This window comes from Phasianus colchicus, chromosome 1 (assembly GCF_987193195.1).
Source record: "Phasianus colchicus chromosome 1, bPhaCol1.hap1.1, whole genome shotgun sequence".
NCBI lineage: Eukaryota > Metazoa > Chordata > Aves > Galliformes > Phasianidae > Phasianus > Phasianus colchicus.
The window spans coordinates 63,735,036-63,757,131 of NC_143436.1; the positions used below are offsets into that span (position 1 = coordinate 63,735,036).

The 22,096-nt window shown below is 40.4% G+C and overlaps 1 protein-coding gene across 5 annotated transcripts in view; it reads right to left on the reverse strand.

Annotated features, from left to right (window-relative positions):
* EPS8 (EGFR pathway substrate 8, signaling adaptor) overlaps window positions 1–22,096 on the reverse strand; it is a 134,996-nt gene that overhangs the window by 72,080 nt on the left and 40,820 nt on the right. The window contains exon 1 of one of the 5 annotated variants that reach the window (XM_090145739.1): window positions 19,640–19,661. The exons of the other annotated variants lie outside the window; for them this stretch is intronic. The gene's annotated coding sequence lies outside the window, so the exon portion shown is untranslated. Of the gene's footprint in view, window positions 1–19,639; window positions 19,662–22,096 lie in introns of those variants that run through there. 5 annotated transcript variants of the gene reach the window in all.

Here is a 22,096-nt window from a genome sequence, read left to right on the forward strand (position 1 = left end):
GAAACTGTAAGCAGCAGAATGAGTTTTTGAGTATTTTTGAATTATCTAGAGAGAAATGCATCTCTAAACTGTAATATATTTTGCCTACTGTCCACATCTCACAAAATTAAATTCAGTTATGTATCTCTCTTCCAAGCCTAAAAGAAAGGCAGGCAAAAAACCTCACTCCCACCATTTTTAAAATTTATTATTATTGCATTCTTTAAGATCCCTGGCTTATTGCATGCAGAAAACAAACACTGGAAAGGTGATTGCTAATACAGGAAATACTTGAAGCTACAGCTCAATACTTAGAATCAAATTTTAAAAAAGCAGGAAAAGGAAGTCCATAAGGTTACCAAAATTCTTGAAAACCCTGTTAGAGGACAGGAAGGAAATTTCAGAACTATGTAGAGGTGGGATGCAGTGCATTACTGAGACGGATACTGCTTGGAAGCTGGAATGATTTTTCAATCTACTACATGATATGCAAACTGTTAACATGAATTAGAAGGGAAAGAAATTTATAAAAGGAGAGCATCAGGAGATGCAAACCAGTTTCTCTCCACACGAAAGCTATCATTTCTCATTTTCAGACCTGCCCTTTCCAAAAAGTGGAAGGAGGGTGAAGGAACCATAGATCAATAAACCGCCCAGATTCCATCAGACTTTTTAAATTACTGACTTTGAAAAATATTAACATTTCAGGAGAATCAGGGGATTTGCGTACAGCAGGATGATTCTCAGAAGAAAAACATGGTGTGAGTAATATTAATGCACACGCTGGTGCAGTCAGCTGGATGTTTTTGTCATCTTTAACATTCAGTTCCAAATGCCTCAGTAAATAATTTATTTCAACACAATATGCTCGCTTATTTAATCTCAGGATTAAATCCCACACTGGATAATTTGAGCACTACTGCACATGGATTATTCTGCTCAGAACTCCCGAAATTGCCCAATTCAAAAACCTGAACCAGAAGAGGCTGGCACTCTTCAAATACTCCAAACTCACAATGAAGTTTAAGAAAGGAAGTTTACCCTTTCCAGAGATTTGCTATCTCCCTCTTCCTTCTCTGCTCTTAAAAATACGCACCCTGACTCCTCCTCAACACCTTTTCTTTAGACATAAAGGAAAAATACCTCAAGTGGCAATGTCAGATTGTTTGAGAATGGAGCTTCATAGTTTTGAAAAATTTTAAGAATAATAATTAAAAAAAGGAGACAGTGAACTTAAGAGCCTGTTCCTATTTTAAGCTGCTAGGCCAAGCTGGAACAGAAGTTCACCCATTCTGCAGCTATATCAGTGTTTCTTTAAATATATTTTATTTGTGTATGGTGGTTACTGTGCTAAATACATTAAAAAAAAAAAAAAAAAAAAAGTAGAGGTAGCATTTAATTTTTATTTGTTTTGACTACCACATATAAACAGTCTCTGGGAAGTGAATTAGTTAGATGTTAACTGTTATAAGGTTGCAACTAGAAACCGCCCAGGTTCACTGAGGGTTCCACGGAGGTATAGTTTAATTATTTACAGTTTATTTCATGACAGACTAGATTCCAAGGTTATGTATCACGAAGAATGAATATAAGTCACTGGTTTCTATTTTTGTAGTGCAGGCATTAGCACTTAGCAAGAGCAGCAAGGTGAGTAGGAGGAATATCCATCCTCAAATAGCAGAAAGAGATGGACTTTATGAGCTAGAAAAATACTAGAGGACAAATACATCTGTTTAGAACCACAGAATGGTCTGGGCTGGAAGGGACCTCAATGATCATCAAGCTCCAATCCCCTGTCACAGGAGGGTTGCCAGCCAGTTTTAAAAGTAGGTACCTACCAAGAAGGACTGACATGTTACCACTTCTTTACCGTGTCTTCAGACAGAAGAGTTTATTGGAAATGAACGAGAGTTTCTCAAACCCATCTCATCAGCAGGAGCTGATACCCAAGCCCAGCGGGGACAGCTGCAGCCACTCTGTTAGTCCCTGTGCCCACAGCAGATGCCACACACCAGCCCTTGAGTGACAGCAGTTGTGAACTCATGTGGCCAAGCCCAGTCATGGGGTTTTCCACTGCAGGATCCTCTCCCAAAGCACCAGTGCTGTAAGCACACACCCCTTGAGCCAAGTCCAAAGGTTTTAGAAACAATACACCTGGGAGCAGGAGCAGCAATATTAGCTGGCACTGGCTTATGAAACAACAAAATGACACACATGGCTGGCAGGGACCTCGGCAGCCGGTTCTACCAAAGCAGACCACAGCTGGAGGGTGTACCCAACAGTGCAGAACGACCTGCTTGCCACCATCCCCAGAGACAAGGGAACCTGAAACTAGTGGCTGTGCTTTCTGGTTTGGGCTAGATGTCATCTCAAATGCATCTGGATTGGTATGTTTATTGCAAGAACCTCCATAACCCTAAAGGTATCTCCCACTCCATATGGGAAGAGAATATTTCTTCCCACTCTCCTGCACTCAGCAAAAAAAAAAAAAAAGAAGAAGAAGAAAAAAATAATGAAAATTGAGGCAGAGTTCAGGCCAATATTTAGGCTTTCTATGGCACTGCTTGTGTGGACAGCATGTATCTCTGGAGCCAGCACCCTCATAAGCTCCCAGGGCACGGTTTGTAAAACTTGTGAAGAGGATCCAACTGGCTCATGACTTGAACAAGGCTTCAGTCTGGGGATATGTAACTTAATAATATTGGTATTAAAAATGCAAATGAAAAGAAAACAATCTTCAGCATCCATCTTCCAAAAATAAAGGTAGTTTCAGATCAAATATCAGGTAATCAAAGCAGGTATCAAAGGTATAAAACACATACCAGCCCTGTGTTGATTTCACTTTCAGTCTGGTATTTGTACCATGTTAGATTTTTACTTACTATTTGAATTTCAAATGTATATAATTCTTCTTCTACTTGATGGAAAACAATAAAAATAAAAAGAATCAACAAAAAGTATATTATGTACTAGTATCTGATGTACACTGAACTATAAAAACACAAACATTTATGAAGGTACATGTCATTATAGACAAGCAATGATATGCTTATGCCATGTGACAATAGTAACAAAACAAATTCTGGGTTTCATGAAGAACGAAAGTTCAGTGATTCAACAGCATAACAAGTCAACTGCAAAATGAATAAAATACAGATATATCACTAAGATAAAAATTTCTGTAGAAAGTTTTATTCTAGTGAATAAGTGGGATCACTATGTTGTTACTGGGCTGTTTTTAAATGGGCATAAAGGAATATCAGCAAGTTAATGAGCTATCAGAGATGATAAAAAGCTACAAATTAACCCTTTTTTCTTTTAAACCTTGATTTTACCCCCATACACACTACTTCCATATCTTTAACACTAAACACTGCAGCTTGCTCTCTTTTCAGGAGAGTTAAGAACAAGAATATTAAACAAAATTCATTCAAGGTACACACATAGACCTTTATTCCTAAGATCTATCAAATATACAGAAGTGACCCTTAGAATATCAGTCAACAAGGGTTTTAAGTTGAAAAAGAAAGACACATGCTTAACTCCCCTCGATCTTTCAGCTTGTAAGTCACCTGTTGCTTCCTGACTCTACTACACTGACCAGTTCTTTGGCTTGCAGCATCTACTCTGTAAACGCATTACACTTATTGGCCTGGTATATATTACAGAAAATTTAGCATTTGGAATGACCTCTGGAGGTCATCCAGTCCAACCTGCTACTCAAAACAGCTTTGAAGTTTGCTCAGGATGTGATCTATGAGTTGTATAATACAATCAAAATTGGATGTATCGATCACAATTGTTGTATAATACAATCACTATAATTCCTCAAGCCACAATACAGTCAGAAAGTGATTGACAATTAACTCCTGAATGCCAGTAAAATAAACTCTCCCATCTTGGTCTCACACGTACATCCCCTCATATCTGAATAGGATCTAGAGCAGAAGTAAAGACCTTTGCTAGAGCACAGCTACCAACCCGTGAATGATATGCAGTTCAAGAGAATTTTAGGAAATTTGTTTGGGCAAACAGGCTGATGATAAGGAGGTAGAATAAGGGCAAAAAGCTGCAGGAGCAGAGGAGAAAGGTGGACAGCATATGGATGGAAGGACTGGGGTCAGCAGTCAAAGGAGCATTTCTCTGGAGGAGAAAAGCACAGCTCAGTTGGCTGATGCATGGAGAGGTTCTTGTAAATCCATTAAGTAAGGCCTGCATGGTCCCTGGCGACTCAGAGATCCCACTTCAGGAAGACATCTGTATTCACAACAGCCTTGCCACAGCTGTTTATACACTCCCCTTAACCGAGGCCTCACCATGGGGCTGGGGAGGAGAGTAATTGGGTTACAACAAACGCTGTCCTCTGGCACAGAGTACAGAATGAACGTTTACTATCTAGAACAGACAATCTGTCAAGCTGTAAAGTGATGTCATAATTTTGGATTAGTGTAATTCACATATAGATTTATCCATGTAGATGTAAAGATATATATATATATGCACATATATATATATCGTATACACACACATATGCACACATATATATGTATTCAAAGACAGATATTTAAATAAGAATTGTAGCTCCTCAATATGCCCTGGTATGCTTGGCTTTGCCTACACACTGGAGCTGCAGTAAGCATCCATGCCAAGTGCAGCAGGCTGCACATTACTTAATGGTTAAAACATCCTACACTACAGTTTGTCATAATTCCCACATGCAGGAACAAACCCTGTAAAGCTCAGGATAGTGTTGAAAGCAAACTGCTTGGAAGGTATTAAAAAAAAAAAAAAGTTTTGCTGTTCATATTGTGACCATATGGGCAAACTGGTTAACTGCTGCTTTACCACCAAGATTCTGAGCAAATTCCAGGTACTATAGCAAATCATACTGCTTACAACCCCCACTGACCATAGCGGTTCCCAGCAAATTGAATACATTCCTCCTTCCTCCTTTCCTCTCTGCAGAACAGCTGAATGACCACAGAGGTGGAGAAGGCCAGTGTAGATGAGAAAAAAAAATATTTAAAACACGCTTCACTATTTGATTTTAAGCACTAAGTTCACATTTCAGAAGGAAATCCAAGTTTATTAAAATTGTCTCGTGACTTAAAAGATGTTGAAGTTTCAAGAACTCTCCCCACAAATCAAGTGAGCAACAGCACAAAAATCTCAAAACTGTCAAACTAAAATGAAACAAATACAATGCTAAACAAAGAAATACACAGAGGGTTATAGGAAGAGGGTGGGGAAAGTTCAAGCCTCACATACTCTTCACTTTGCAAAGTACCATAAATCCTTTCATTCTTTTGCAGGTCATATGTAAGGTTTGGTTTGTACTCTTCCCCTTTCTTTAGCCTCTTATTCTGCAAGTAAGCAGAAGTTCTTGAGGTTCAGATGGGTTGAACTACATGAGATTCTTCTGGGCCCACAGCTGAAGCCTGTCTAGATCTCTCTGAATGGCATCCCATCCCTCAAGCATGTTGACCATAACACACAGCTTGGTGTAGTTCACAAACTTGCTGAGGGTGAACTCAATCCCACTGTCCCTGTCATTGATAAAGATATTAAAGAATATCAGTTCCAGTACTGATCCCCGAGGGACACTATTCATTATTGAACTCCATCTGGACAACGAGTCATTGATTACCATTCTCTGGGTTTGATTGTTCATCGAACAGTCCACCTGTCAAATCTGTAACTTCCCAATTTGGGAAGAAGGATGCGTCAAAAGCCTTAGTGAAGTCCAGACAGATGACATTAGCGGATCTTCCCTTGTCCGCTGATGCAGTTATGCCATCGTAGAACACCACTAGGTTGATCAGGCAGGACTTGTACTTAGTGAAACCACACTAGTTATCCTGTATCACCTCTTTCTCTTCCATGTGCTCTAGCATAGCTTATAGGTGGGTCTTTTCCACAGTCTTCCCCAGCACAGAGGTAGATAGATCAGTAGTTGTCTGGATTGTCCCTTCTATCCTTCTTAAAAGTTGGTACAACTTAGCCTTTTTCCAGTCACCAGGCACTTCACCTGAACATCATGACTTTTCAAATGTCATTGAGAGTAGCTTGGTGACTACATCAGCCAATTCCCTCAGGACTCTGGGACCCATAAATTCATGGATGTTCAGGTTCCTCAGGTGGTTGCAAACCTGATCTTTGTTTGTAGTGGGGTGGGATGGACACTGTTCCCCAAATTCTGCTTGACAAGCATGTGAAAAGCAGTTGCCAGTGAAGACTGAGGCATAAAAGTTTTTGAGTACCTCAGCCTTCTTGGTCTGTTGTTACCAGCCTGCCTATATTGCTCACTAGGAGGGTACTCATTGTTGGGCTTTCCTATTCTGGCTGATACACTTTTAGAAGCCTGTCTTAATTCCTCTTTGCACCCCTTGCCAAGTCCATTTCCTGTTGGGCCTTGGCCTTCCTGATTCTATCCCTACAACAGACTAGCATATCCTTTTACTCCTCACAGGGTACCTATTCCTGCTTCTTCCCCTCCTTCATCATCTGTCTCTTCTGAACAGCTTTTAGCCATCGATAGCCACATTCCAGTCATGGGAATCATCTCATCAGCTTTCAGTGATGGCAATTATGTCATGGTTTTCTAGAAGCACGGTGGCTTCCAACTCCTCCAGTTTATTTTGTAAGCTGTGAGCATTGGTATAGAGTCATTTCAGCTGGGTAGATGGGTGGGTAAAGAACTGGCTGGAGGTCTGGGCCCAGAGAGTGGTGGTGAATGGAGTTAAATACAACTGGTCATGAGTGGTGTGCCCCAAGGGTCTGTACTAGGGCCTGTTCTCTTTAATTCTTTTATTGATGACCTGGACAAGGGCACCTTCAGCAAGCTTTCAGATGACACCAAGTTGGCAGGAAGCGTTAATCTGCCTGGGGGTAGCGAGGCCCTACAGAGAGACCTGGACAGGCTGGATGGATGGGCTGAAGCCATTGGGATGAAGTTCAACAAGATCAAGTGCTGAGTCCTGCACTTTAGCCACAGCAACCCCAAGCAACTCCACAGACTTGGGGCAGAGTGGCTGGAAGATTGTGTAGGGGTATTGGTCAATACTCAGCTGGACATGAGCCAGCAGTGAGCCCAGGTGGCCAAGAAGGCCAACAGCATCCTGGCTTGTATCAGAAATGGTGTTGCCAGCATGTGCAGTGAAGTAATTGTCCCTCTGTACTCAGCACTGGTGAGGCTACACCTCGAATACTTGTGTTTAGTTTTGGGCCTCTCACTACAAGAAAGACATTGAGACACTGGAGTGTGTTGAGAGAAAGGCAGCAAAGCTGATGAGGGGTCTGGAGCACAGGCCTTATGAGGAGCAGGTGAGGGAGCTGGGATTGTTCAGACTGGAGGAGACTCAGGGATGACCTTATCACTCTCTATAACCAACTGACGGGAGGCTGTAGTGAGCTGGGGATTGGTCTCGTCTCTTGTGTAAATAGTGATAGGACTGGAGGAAATGGCCTCAAGTTGCACCAGGAGAGATTCAGGTTGAGAAATATTGCTTTTCCAAAAGAATGGCAAGGTGCTGAAATGGGCTGCTCAGGGAGGTGGTGGAGTCACCAACGCTGGAGGTGTTCGAGGAATGTTTAGAAGTTGTGTTGAGGGATATGGTTCATGACACCTATTGGTGACAATACAGTTGGACTGGATGATCTTGTAGGTCTTCACCCATCTTCTATAATTTTATGGCATTGGTGCCTTCTTGGAGAATAACTCCTTAATTCCTTTGAAGTATTTCATTTAAGTTTCCCTACTGTCTTCTCCTATCGCCTCAGTGGTCCCTGGCTTATGTCATAAGATTTCAGAATGCACTGCAGTGTTGCCCGCACATCTCAGAACAGCAGGTTGAGGGCCTCCACTAGCACCCTGTCTCTCTAACCTAAGCTGTCCCACACCTTGCCAAGGGCAGGCTCACTATTACCCAGCTCTTCCTTCAAACCTAGTTTAAAGCCCTGCCAACGAGACCTGCTATCTTTTCCTCAGAGTCCCTCTTCCCCCTTTGGGAAAGGTGAATAAAACTGAAGTCACTACATTTTACATGTCTAAAGACAAATAACGAAGTTGAAAACAAATGAAGCATCTGAACAGCCCGTGCTGGTTTTATGTTTTGCTCTAGCTTGCTACAGCCTACTTCTATACAGGCTGACTAGTATTTTATCACAGGCATTTTATCAACAGCTCCAGGATAGCATACAAATAACTTCACCAAATAGCAAGTTTCTTTGAATCTGTTTGATAAATATTGAATAAGAGGGGAAAAAAAAAAGTGGGAAATAACCTTTAAAAGCAGGTTTGAAGTACTTTTCTGAATGCAGTTTCTCCTGAAATGGGTTTACACTTCACTTCTTCTGCAAGAGTGCAATCTTCAAAATAAATAAATAAAGTGCTTTGAGAGTATAGGCAGCAGTTCTGCTCTGATAAATAACAGAATAAAAAAGGCATCTCCTCACTCAGCAAATCTGGCTCTGGTGCACAGTCAAGAGTGATTGCTGCTGACTAGTGAGATAAATAAGGTCTACTGCTTTCATGCTTGTTTGCAATAGGATCTTAATGCTATTGTAGTGAAGCAAACTGAATGCTGTTTTTTGATATATAAAGCTAAGTTCTTCATTAATTTTCTATTACAGATCCGGATGGTCCCTACTGCACCACTCAGTAACAGGAAATGTGATAAAGAGACAGTGTCAGAGCATGCTTTGGTCTACACAAACTTAATGAGGTGAAAATGCTCAGGAAGGGAGATCAGTCTAAGATGGCCAGTGTTTAATCCAGAACCAAACAGAAATTCTAGCCTCATAAAGCAACTTTGAAACAATCACTTTCCGATTCAAGGGATGCAGCTTTTCCTCATAAAATGCTATGTTTACAAGCATTATTAAAGGTGAAAAACCAGCACAGCAAATCAATAAGCACACACATTGTTATAAAAAGATTTAATAAGTGGTTTTCCCTATCAAAGTTGAACACCATCTGTATAGGCTGCATGTATAATATACGAAATAAAAATGCAACAAATATATTATACAAAAATAGCAGCTCACCATCTCAAGATTATAGTCCAGAAAATCTACTTCACCTTGTGATCCTATGAAAATGAGACTAAATAATATTTTACAAGACGGATTAGTAAATGATTGAAAAGAAACAGGACACAAAAGTTCTGAGCAGTTGGCAAGCTACCACTTCTTATAAACTATTGGGAACATTAGGACAGAAAACATACACTTGAAAGTGAGAATTTAAAATATTTTGGATTTTATTTTGACAATACTTAGCATAAATAACTAACAGTGTTGCCTGCTTTTTGGAATCTAGATATCGGAGAGATGAGGAAGCCACTTAAAGAAGAAACAGATAGTAAAGCAGGAAGACTGCTTTCCACAGTCACCCAAAACACATCACTGTTATTTTCTTAACATTATCTGACTTGAAGCTCCTGAATGTAAACTGTTTCTCTTTAATGTAACACAGCATACACTACATTTCCCTCTGCAAGCATTTGAGACTTCCTTAATGCTTCAGAAAAAAGTAATTGGTGCTACCCTGTGCCACCCTGCAATTTTCTCAGAACATCCACCCAAAAATAATGACATCAAGCCCGATCCTTCTATCCCATGTCCCATATTTTTTTCTTAATACAAAGCTCAATATAGCAGTAGCAAAAACTGCAGTAAACTTCACCATTCATCTTACTGAGCAGACATAGAGTTCAAATTAGCAGACAACATTTCTTAAATACACATCTGTATGTATATATAGATAGACAGATCTGCACATTACTAAGAACTCTCCATTTGAGCTCATGATCCATTGATGCGTTTCACTTTATGCCTCTAAGGAACAAATCAAAAGCTTAGGTCAGAGAAGCACAAGAAGTTTCTTGTTATTACTGTCAGCCAGACCTTTCAGTTCCTTCCACATTTCAGATTCAAGAAAACATTTTCCTTACATTACGGGAATCTTAAAATGCTGCAAAAGCAGATTAGAAGAGCTTCTCTCCTTTTGGCTGAACCTTCAGGCAAGTTTTTAGTACACAACAAAATAATCTAAACCAAGTTCTCTATCAAATGTGTGGCTTTTTATGACTCAAGCTGTCACTCAAGCTAGGTGATGGGAGATCTCCTCTCCTGCAGACACTTCCCCGATGGCTTAACTTCCTGCACTTACATATCACTATCTTCTCTTCTTCAGCCTGATAATAAAGGGAGCTGTTTGGGCTGCTCATGGGCAACATGAGGTTGAGTTCCAGGAAAAGTATTAGCGGGCAGATGACAGGACTGCAGGCTTCTAATGCATCTTGATTCAATTACACGCATAGGATGCCTTCCTCTGGTATGGGAGAAAGTGTTTTTAAACATATCTGTTAACACGTACAGATAGTACCTGTGCAACATACACTCATATACGTTTGACTCCAAATATATGCACTTCAGAAACAGTTCCAGTAACTCAAATACCATTACATGAATTCCATGAAAAGGGTTAAAAATAAATGAGCATTTCAGAGAAAACTTACGATGGAAGCATAACACACCACTTTACCAAAGTGTGAGACAACCACTACCACCTATCCTTCCCAGAGCAGGTTAGGGATTATCTCCAGCTGCCACATTCTACCTTTCAGAAGCATTTTGCCTCTCATTTCTTTTATACCTCCTAAATCACTAAGTGTAGCACATCCTTTACCCCAGGAGGTAGGCTGTGCTTTACTGTCTCTCACTCAAGACTTTGCAAGCACATCTTCTTGGTGAGCCGTCAGGTTTCAGGTGGGTTGTGGAAAGATGTCCCTGTATATCCCTGACAGTCTAGTAATAGCACATGGTTCCCTTTTGTTGCACAAGGAATCACTGAAAAGTATTTATTTTTTTGTTGTTGTTGCCAGTTCTTATGACTCATGTGAAAGACAGAGAAGCAGACTTTCAGAGTGTATCAACAGATGTTTCCTCCGTGACTGTTCCGTGGCTTCACAAGCGCAACCTACTAAAGGAGAGCTCTTCTCTATACCTGGTAGACCAACCTAATGTAACCAGTTTTTCTGCTTGCTCATTGTCTCCACTCTGACCATGTATTCACATGGTACAATGAAGAAACACACTGAAGATGTTGCATAAACTGGTCAATTTCCACAAAGATGCGCTGAGATTTTTGGTCCTGTCCTAAAAACAGCAATATCTAGGCACCAAATTACCTAGGCAGTTGTGCTGGTGCTCATCATGTCAGCTAGGTAACTTAGCCTGAATCTTACAAATTTAGCACGCAGCCAACCTAGCATGTTAAGTGTTAACGATATCATCACTTCTACTTCCATACCCCACTTTACATCTGTGTCAACTCTCTAGGTAGCTCCTTGTATTTCTGTGGCAAAGGAGGGGTTGAGTAAGAGAAGAAAAAAGTGAAAATATGACAATGTGTCACATATGGAGTAAGAATCCCTTCAATTCTATCTCTCTGGACTTTAGAAGTTATTCAGTCTCCTGCATCCCATATTTCCAATCAACAGCCACCTTCTGCTTTCTAAAATGATTATGAGTAAAGCTTTGTAGGGCTTTGTGTTTGTTAAGACAGAACATCAGAACACTCTTGCCTTTCATTACTTAATGCAGCTAAGAATTTGAGTACATTCCTACCATCATCTATGCAATGAGAGAGAAAGGAAGGCACTGAAAAACGCTTCTTTTGGTCCTGAAGTTCCATTCCCCATCTTCACCCAGAATCACTGCCATGAGTTGGCTTTCAGATGCTTCCTCCAGAGAAGAGGCAACAAGGCAACATCCCTGCAAGGGACTGGAGGAGCCACACATCTGGACTGCATGGTTCATGTGCACACTACAGAGGAGCTTCTGCTAACGGGCTGTAAAGCTTAAGAGTCTTCAGCTCCCCAAGAAAAACATGTCCTTGGTTTTCTGAAGGCTTCACGTAAGCATTTTCTATCTTCAAAGAGGAAAAAGCAAAACCTTTTGAAAATTAACTCATTCTGGCCAAAGAAGTGGTCTGGGGAATAATCATTGAGCATGTACAGGCACTCTGGACACTGCAAACTGATTGCATTGTGTATGTTCACTTGGGCAAGATCTTATCATAGGAGCATAGAGTCATGGAGTGTCTTCGGTTGAAAGGCACCATAAAGATCACCTGGTTCCAACTCCTCCGTCACGGGAAGAGTTGCCATCCAATAGATCAGGCTGTCCAGGGCCCCATTCAACCTTGCCTTCAGCATTTCTTCATTCAACTTATCCACTGGTCTACCCCTCATTTTCTATTTTTATTTAAAAAAAATTAAAAAAGCAATGTGTTTTAATTCATGAGCAGTATGATAGTGCCAGATTTTTCAAGCTTTGGTTAGTACAAACAGAATTAAAATGCATTTAAGCTCAGCTGCAAACATGGATTTCAGTAGACACTATCAACTCAGGTAGCAAAATAAATAACAGTATTTTTCTAGGCTAACTCCGATGTTTGGACAGGTGTCTGAGATTTATAGGACATGATGATTACTGAAGTATTCACATCTGGGCATTAGAGCTGTCACCAACTTATAATACGTTTCCCTTCCTCCCGATTTGAATAAAAAACAAAACCAAAATATCCACTCTCACATATCAAATTTATCTCCTTGACTGAGCACAGAAGTGAATAACCTGGCTGTTTTTTCCCTTCCAACTCAAAACGCATAAGTGATTAACAGCACACTGCACTTTGATACAGTGCTGAAAGGAGTTCTCTCCGTGTGAAGAAAAGACAGACCTTCCGTTTCTTTTTCTGAGCAAAGAAAAAAGAAGAAAAAAAAAAAAAAGAGATGGAAGAAAAAAGGAAGTTCTCTGAGGAGAAAGGGTGCATTTATTTGTGTTTCTCCATGCCCCTTTCATCACAACTTAAATTTGCATACCCTGTTTTTCCTGAGAAAAGATCTGGTGACTGTGAAACCAGTACTGATAAATGAAAAAAAAAAAAAAAAAAAAAGGCATTTTAAACAGAAAAACCATTAAGGTTGAAGCCTTATTCATAAGGATCTCTACTCAATCCCACTCCTAGAGAGACTGCTGCGAGCCAGACCTCCTCAGTCCCCTTCCTTTTCCCTTTAACTCCACACTTTCATTTATACGGTTCCCACTATCCTGGCTCTTGTGTAAAATTGGCAGACTGAAAGACAGCAAAGGCAAACTGGAAGAAGGGAAGTACTATGGGGAGGGGAATGCTAGCTCACCGCTGCCTGTGGCAATAATCAGTTAAGTGACAGTGACCTATGATCCTAGGCTTGCCATTCAAGGGGTCAAAAAAATGAACGTTTCTTCTTGTATATACTATTTTACATTCCATATTTTTCCTCATCTGTTTCAGCACAAACCAGCTCTGCTAAATGACTGCAGCCCATCACAAAGGTTTTGCCTCCAAGCTCAACTAATTACACAGTGTAATTGCCAAACACCTCTCTTACCACTGGTTTTCTCTTTCTATATTAAAATACCACTTAATTCTCCAGCCAGTTCTATGTATTTTAGGCACTTTATATGTTTTTGGGAGCTATTAACTGCATGAATTTAGATGCACTCCAGACACTTGACAAGCTCAGGCAGGAAGAAGTTGCTGATGGTGGAGGTGTAACTTCTGAGACCTGTGACAGGGCAGGATTTTTAAAAACCTAAGCAGGAGCAGAGGGATGGCAGAACCAGATTAAACACTCTATAAACTCTCAATTTTAGGGGGCTGTAAAACCAGTGAATCCCAAACACATCCCTGAAGGATTCTGTGAAATAATCTGTTTCTTTATTGCATATTGTAAAGGTACAATATTACCTTTTTCACTTTTAGGGGGATACTTTGGAATGGAACAAATACCGAATACAGACATTTTATTAAAACAAGTAGTAACAGAAACCAGGTATAACTGTTGCAATATTTGCTCTGGTAAACCCTACTGCTTCATTGGTCTTCATTTTAAGAGTGCTTTTGTAATCCTTTCAAACAAAACTACTTTGGAACCAAAATGCCCATAATGAAGAAGCAAAACATGGACTGGCATCCCTATGGCACACCCACTTAAAAGCATCTCCAAAAGCAGACTGTTCTTTTCCAGACCTACAGATACTATCATCAAAAGCCTTTCTTTCTCAGTGTTTTGTAACTAAAATAAAACAAGTTGATTATTAAATCCAGCTTTCGCTGCTTCATTCTCATTAAAAGTAATTTAAGCTTCCTGAGTTTGAAGTGAGAATTATTCAACATCACACACCATTATAAATCTCAGAACAGACTGTTGTAAAAAGTTGCTTTGCTGCAGTTTAATCTGATGAACTCTAAGTAGTATTTCTCCTCTGCACTAAAGGAAATTATAAAATATTTTAAAAACAGAGAGGATTTGACTTTTTCTTTTTCAGGAAAGGAGACGGTGAACACCAAGTGCTGCAGAGAAGGGGACATATAGAAAACTGAGGTACAGGGTATTCCAAAGACAGAACAGCACTCAGTCTTGCATCGAAGTAGTCATCATTGCTGTGGGGCTGCTCGCTGTCAGCTATGCACAGCTATTGCTCTAAATTCATGCTAAAAGGCATGAATCCACTATCAGAGAGAGAGGAGCTGCGACTGGGAATCCTTTGCCATGACTCAGTATGCACAGCACATCACTCCACACACAGATTTGGGGCTTTTTAAAAATACATAGACAAAAAACTAAAAATCCTCTCAAAAACATCAACTGGTGCTGTTTGCTAATTAATACATTTACTAATATGCTAAAATACTCAATTCTTTATCCTATTTAACACAAATATTGTAAGAGAAAATACTGACATATCTAAGAGAAAATTAAACATATCAAATTGTATAAAGCAGAATCAGAAATGACAATATCAGGAAAAGGTGACAAAGCACAGTTTCCCCTCCCCCCCAAAAATTGAGGGGACATTCAGGCCAATTTACAAATTTTAAGGAAAAGAAAAAAGTTTAAATCAAACAAACTAAACTTTAATCTGAAGTGAAAGCCCAATTTGTATATTTAGAACATTTCTTATTATAATCTGCCTCTCTTCTTCAATTAAAGCCTCAAATTTCAGAGTTACTGAGTTTTTAATTCAGAATTCAAACTTTTAAAATATTCTTTATGTGTCTATATACAACATCCAGAAGACACATCACACTACAGCAATATTTTTTTTAAATATCACATGAACTATTGGAAAAAAACACATACTGAAAAGGAGATCATGAAGCAAATTTTTCGATTTTCTCTTCTGAACCAGATTTTGACTACAAGCAATTCAAGAACAGAGCCTCTTCTGCTGCATCACAGCGCTCATTGATGGGGCTGGCTGAACACTGGAGAGGAAAAAGTTATAGCTGCTTGTGCAAGCACCAAGACTGCAGACCGAAGGATCAGCAGTTAGCACCATTATTACTCACTAAGTTATTTCTTAGCAATTTTTATAAACATGGAATATGTGGTCAAACCACTCCTTAATTACATGACTAATTCCAAAGGTCAAACATTAATATCCAACAGCACACTGACAACTGAAGACCAAGAGCTTCTCACAAACTGAGAAGTGAAATTGGTCAAAATGTACTCAGGAAAAGAGAAAGAAAAAAAAATCTAAAATAACTACTTTATACACAGGCTATCATCGTAACAGTGGAGGAGTAATGCAGCCCATCCGGCTCCATTGATTTCTCGCAGGCTGATACCAGGTGGTGAAAAGTTTCTACCTAGATTGCCTCTGTCTCCCAGAAAAAGGAGAGTGAGTAAATAGGAGCATCCCTGTCTGTCTGCCACCCATACAGCCTTGTTAGTCATGGGACTGGCCTGGCACTCAGACCAGGCTGCTGCCATTTTCACCACCAGCAGGACCAAAGCAGGCGACAGCACAGGTGTGGCCCCACGCTCTCACCTGTGAGTCACCGCCGGGTGACAACCACCACCAAGCACAAAGGCAGCCTCAAAACCTGAACCTCTTTCTACAGTAAAAAAAAGGAAGCTGCCCCACCTACCACTTCTCCAATGCTGAGCATGATTTTCTCTGATTCTTCCAAGGCAACCTTTCTTGCTGTCTTCTTTGGCAATTCAGTTGTGTGAGAATAAAGTTACAGCTGGCAGCTTTATCAGATTCACACCAGTGTTTCCTCTACTGTGAGCAATGAGGGTATAGGATACAGCCCTCAGAGTTCAACAGGAGAACTTAAACAAACACACACCATGGCTTTCTTTCAACTTTCACAGAACCAAAACAACCCAGTCAAACACGGCATGATTACAGATAGGTGGATGCAGCCATAATCCTATCTCTCCAGTGCACAAGATCAAAGTGAGAGAGCTTCTATTATTGAAATACAGCAAAATAGAGACTGAACAAGGTGTCATAAGTTACCTTGGACTTAAGTCTTTCACATTGCTCAAGAATGTACTGATAAAGAAAGAAAAAAAAAAAAAAAGAAAAAACTTACTGGAAAACAAAAGGAACAAGAGTTAATCAAAAGGAAACATACCTGGATCCACCGCAACTTACTTCCTGCTGTAGGACAAGGAGTCCCTTCTTTGTCACTATGGGATGGACTGCTGTCTGCTTCCTACTTTTAAGCCCCTGATCCTCTTCCTAAATGACGCTGCTGGAGATGACTGGGCGAGCTGCCAGCTTGGAACCACAAGATGAGTCCTGACTCACCGTGCTCCTGCCCTGTGCCAGGAATTGCTGGTCCTCGGCACCACGATTTAGGAAGCTCAGATAGATGCAAAACGCTCTGCCTTGCAGGCGTTGCAGGGTTTCGAATGACAGCATGACAGAAAAAAAAGCGTTTTGTTTGTTTCTCTCAGCTCAAATTAACAACGCAGATAATAGGTGACAAAGGGTGTTGGCTGAGTACTGCCAAAGGGATAGGTGAAAGTCAACAGGTTCTGTAATTAAACCACAAAGAAATTCTTGGACTCAAAGTCATCTTTCACGGACACAGCAAAACGAAACTAAGCATCTGCAAAGGATGGGAAGAGAGAGCACCTGAGGCCTTGTGTCATAAGACTGAGCCCTTGTAACCAGCACAGCACCTCTGTGTCCCCCACACTTCTCCTGCACTCCTTCTTCTGGGTAGCAGAGGTGTGTCTGAGGTATTTTCCCCCTTTCTTTCTCTGCAAAAGAAACAAAGCTGGCTACAGCTTCATGGTGTATCTCCTGGCTCCTCAGGGAGGATTTGTGTGCTGCAGTGAGTGCAGAAACATTCAAAGAAATGAACAAGGGAAATCTGGCACAAGGTTGCTTGCAAGGCCCTGACATGGTCCCACACCCACTCAAACCCTTCTTCTGTAGTTCCAGGAAGTTCATGGCCTACAGCTACACAGGCCCTCCTGAAAAGAGCTCCTCAAGCCTCCTCCCAAATTCATATCTATCTTCAGTGTCTATTGACAGACCTAATTCTTAAGAAAAGTCTACAGCTGAAACCAGTGACTTCACTAAGTCAACAGGAAAATATTTGAAAGATCTATTAGGCTCGCTCAAAACCCCTCAGAGATAAAGCTCTACTCCTTTTTACTTCCCTGTCAGTACCACAGACACTTAATTTGCTCCCAGATGAAGAGAAAGTTGCTTCTACAACAGTTAAGTGTCATGTGTGCCATAGACACAACTGAACAAAAGTGCAGCCATCACTTCAGAACTTCTAGACCAAAGGCAACAGTACCACCTTAGAGGTGCCCCAGTCCCACATACACTCATCATCCCTATAAAGAAAAAAAAAATCCTCACTCCTTTTTCAAAAATAAATAAATAAAATTAACCACAGCTCTAGAAAAAGGTCTCATTTTTCCCTTCTGTGCTGGATTCACAGTAGACCCTCTCTAATTCATATCTCTGCATCTCATTTTCTCAGCCTGTAAAAGCAGGATTGTGCCTGCTTGTTCTCACCACAGGCTGGCATTTGAGCTCCTCTACCAATGGTTAGGACAACACAGGGTGAAATCCAGTACGAAAGCATTTTATTTTAGTGTAGCAATCAAAAAGGGAACTCTTCATTATTCCAAAACAAACTCAGTTTGTATCCAAATGATATAGACACCATAATATATATATATATATACACATATACACACATATATATATATATATATTAATATATTTATATATATATAAGACTAGGTCAGATTTCAGCCAAGCTCTTTCTTTTGATACAAACAAAAAAAAGAGTCATCTACTGTCCCATCAGCTTGAAAGTCTACATGTCACTGTCAAGCCTCTACTATATTCTGAAAGATGTTAGAAGCAACACGCTTTATTACTTTGGGAAAAAAAAATCCAAGCAATTATAAAGGAAATCCTTAGGATTAAGGCTGTGTACTCACAGCTTACATTTTCATCATCTGAAAGGTGACATTAATGCTTTAAGCTCTCCCAGAGTCATATTTTGCAAGACACTTCACTGCCAATAAGCTATATACGGTCAAAGGACTAACAGTCTGGTATTATCAATAGTGTATGACACGTATCCATTTTTTGTTACATACTTTGACCAGTGACAATTGATTCTAAAATAGCAAATAATTAATTATTTCATAGCTAATAATAAGTTCTTACAGAGCTCCACCTCAAATAAAAATACTTTAAACATACAGTCAGGAGTCACTGACACTCGAGATGCTGCTTGACTTCTTCCCTGAATGACAAAGAACTTTGCATATCAGCAAAAAGGTGCCTTCTTCTTAAGAGTTAGTTATTGTGCGAAGTGCTTCACTGAGTTTTCAGAGGGTGTTAACCAAGAGTTCCTTCACTTAATAAGTAAACATTTACCTCGTTTCTGTGTAACATCTATTCACTGTGTTGTAATCTTACAACTGTGAATACCATTATAAAAGGGGAGAGGAGAAGAAAAGCATGGCTTCTCAAAGAGGCAATATTAGTTTATCTGAAGGAATCATGAATTTAGCATTAACAAAACTTTAAATCACTGCATGTTTAAGCAAAGAACTTAGTTTTACAAGGCAAGAATCTAGGCAATTAATGCAATCATCTCAAAAGCCCTAAGACCAAGGTCAGTTTTATTCTGCTGTTGATAACACAAATAATAGGCACACGTGTACACTAACCTATCAACTTCTTGTAAGAATGCAACTCTTAAGAATAAAGTCTGTGCTGCCCCCTCCCCCCCCCAAAAAAAAAAAAAAAGTGATGAAAATTTCAACGCAGGACAGAAAACTGAATTCCTATTGAAATGATTGCAACATTTTCCAGACTACTTTGAAAGATCCCAATGCACATACACTGGAACACAGCTGACAATGCAAACTGTGCCCCTGAAGTCACTACTGTTTTGAGCTGGCATCCCGTAGCATTTCAGCCACACCCATTAAACCCCCACTCAGCTTGTCAAAGAGATTTTCTACAGAGATTTGCAGAAGTATTAGGAGCATAATCCCTGCAGCTTCCTATGTATCACAAAGTCCATCTCATGATTACTGCCCACGGCACAGGGTCTTGCTCTGTTATTTCAGCAGCAATTGCACCACGTAACACCCATGTATGGAGCCATTCAGAGCACCAAGCAACAGGCTGAGCATTCCTTGGAAGTCAAAGAAACGTGAGATGCACATACCCAAAGCTCAGCTTTGCCAGGCAACCCAGGTTCCAGGTACAACCCCAGGAGACAAAAGGGCTGGTTAAAAAAAGCTTGCAAACTACTGACCTCACATGAGCAGTTTTGAGGAAAAGCCCAGAGCAGACAGCAGCTGTTCAAACCGAAGGTGAAGTGTCAGAACAGCAATAGATTGATTTCAAGGACTCCTCCCACTTCACATAATCTTCAAAACAAGCTATAAGCAGTGCCTGGAAGGTTTGGCTGATTTTGCTGATTCAGTAATGAGTTTCTTTGCCAGCAAAGAACGGAAATGAGCCCAAGGAAGAGATAGTGGAGAGAGTGATCCCACACATGCACACAGATAGAGCATGCAGAAATGCAAAAAGAAGGAACTAAGCAGAGGGAGGAAACAGGGGAAGGGGACTGTGGCTTACAGATGCTTGAGTAACTGTATCTGTCACACCAATAACAAATCAAGGATTTTCTGATAAACATACTTTTTAAAGTACTGGGAAAAAAATATATCTGTGTGTGTGAAGATGAGAGTGTCACTTTAAACACCTTCAATGATGGAACTGAAGGATATTTTTTCCAATTATTTATATAATGCAGTCATTAAACAATGAACTTGTTTAAAATTGGAAAATGCTTTTCTAAATGTACCCGCAATAGAAAAGTGTTTTGCTTTGTATTTAAGACAATGTGATTAACAATAACAACTAAGTAAAAAGAGTTCCAATCTGAATTTCTTTGAGTCTCCTCCAAACAAGAGTAAGACGTGACAGTTTAGCACCTGTGTTTTTTTTTTAATATATACACAGAAAATACTAGTAACAACTACATGAAAAATTCTCCCACACAAAAAGGAAAAGTCAACAGCTTTCCTTATGAAAATAACTATGGCATAGGGAGCATATGAACAGGAGGGGGAATGATTGTTTACAAGGGTGGATAGGATAGGACAGGATGGGATAGGATGGGATGGGATAGGAGAAGGGGGAATGGTTCTAAACTAAGACAGGGGAGGTTTAGGTTAGATATTAGAAGGAAGTTTTTCACACAGAGTGGTGACACACTGGAACAGGTTGCCCAAGGAGGTTGTGGATGCCCCATCCCTGGAGGCATTCAAGGCCAGGCTGGATGTGGCTCTGGGCAGCCTGGTCTGCTGGTTGGTAACCATGAACATAGCAGGGGGGTTGAAACTAGATGATCATTGTGGTCCTTTTCAACCCAGGCCATTCTATGATTCTATGATTCTGTGAAATCATCCTTGCAACACACAACCACAGCAACTCAAGGGTTGGATTAATTTGCTTTAACATTTTCTATCTGCTAGCAGCCAATAGTTGATAACTGACCACATCATAAAGTGGTCGATCTCTGTGACATTTACTAAGTTATCAGGCAGAGAAAATACCTTCTGAAATCAGTGAGTGATCAGCATGAAAACTGAAGAATAATTCTCTGACTGTTTAAAAAATGAAAATCTTCAACCGGGGTTTACAGATGACTGCTATAAAACTGTGCAGGTGTAGGAGTGCCTTGCCAGCTCTCTGAACTTTACTCTTGCTTTTCTCAGAAGGAATTTGTTTTTCCTTATTTGCTCTACAGACCATATTTTTCTGCATTTCACCTCTATTATATTAATCACTAGTATAACCAGCTGCACATAGAATCATAGGGGTTGGAAGGGACCTCAAGTTATCATCAAGTCCAGCCCCCTGCTAAAGCAGGTCCCCTGCGGTTGGTTACACAGGAAAGTATGCAGAGAAGGAGACAACACAACCTCTCTGGGCAGCTGCTCCAGTGCTGTCACCCACAAAGTGAAGAATTTCTTTTGCATGTTTGTATGGAACTTCCTGTGTTCAATTTGTGCCCAGTGCCCCCTATCCTGTCACTGCACACCACTGAAAGGAGCTTGGTCCCATCCCTTTGACTTCCTCACTTTAGATAATCTCCATGCTGTACAGACACAGGTTTCTCAGCCTTCCCTTATAAAAGAAATGCTCCAGTCCCCTAATCATCTTTGTGGCCCTCCACTGGACTCTCTCTAGAAGATCTCTGCATTTTCTGAACTGAGGAGCCCAGAACAGGACACAGTACTGCAGATGTGGCCTCACCAGGGAAGAGTAGAGGGAGAGGATCACCTCCTTCCAAGTAGACAGGAGCTGAAGTTCACATGCACATAATTCTACTCAGTGCAATTTGATAGGATCTTATGACTAAGATGTCATCTGAATCAGGATTTGGTCCACAAAGATAACAGCTTTCCCTTGCATTAAATACTTTTTGGTTCCAGAAGACAAAGCACAGACAAAGCACCATGTTATGCATCATGCATTGCATGTCTGATGTTAAGACTTATGATATGGTGGCAAAGGCTCTTGGTTGAACCACAGAAAGGACACTGAAAGTGATAAAATCAGATGATATTAGGAACTTGGTAATAAGCATAGTGCCTGGCCACATACTCAGCTTCAAACTGAGCCGCCACAGAAGCCAGAACTGCAGGCTTACTTTGATGTAACCGCAGTGCAACAGAGAAGTGAAATTTAAATTATGCCA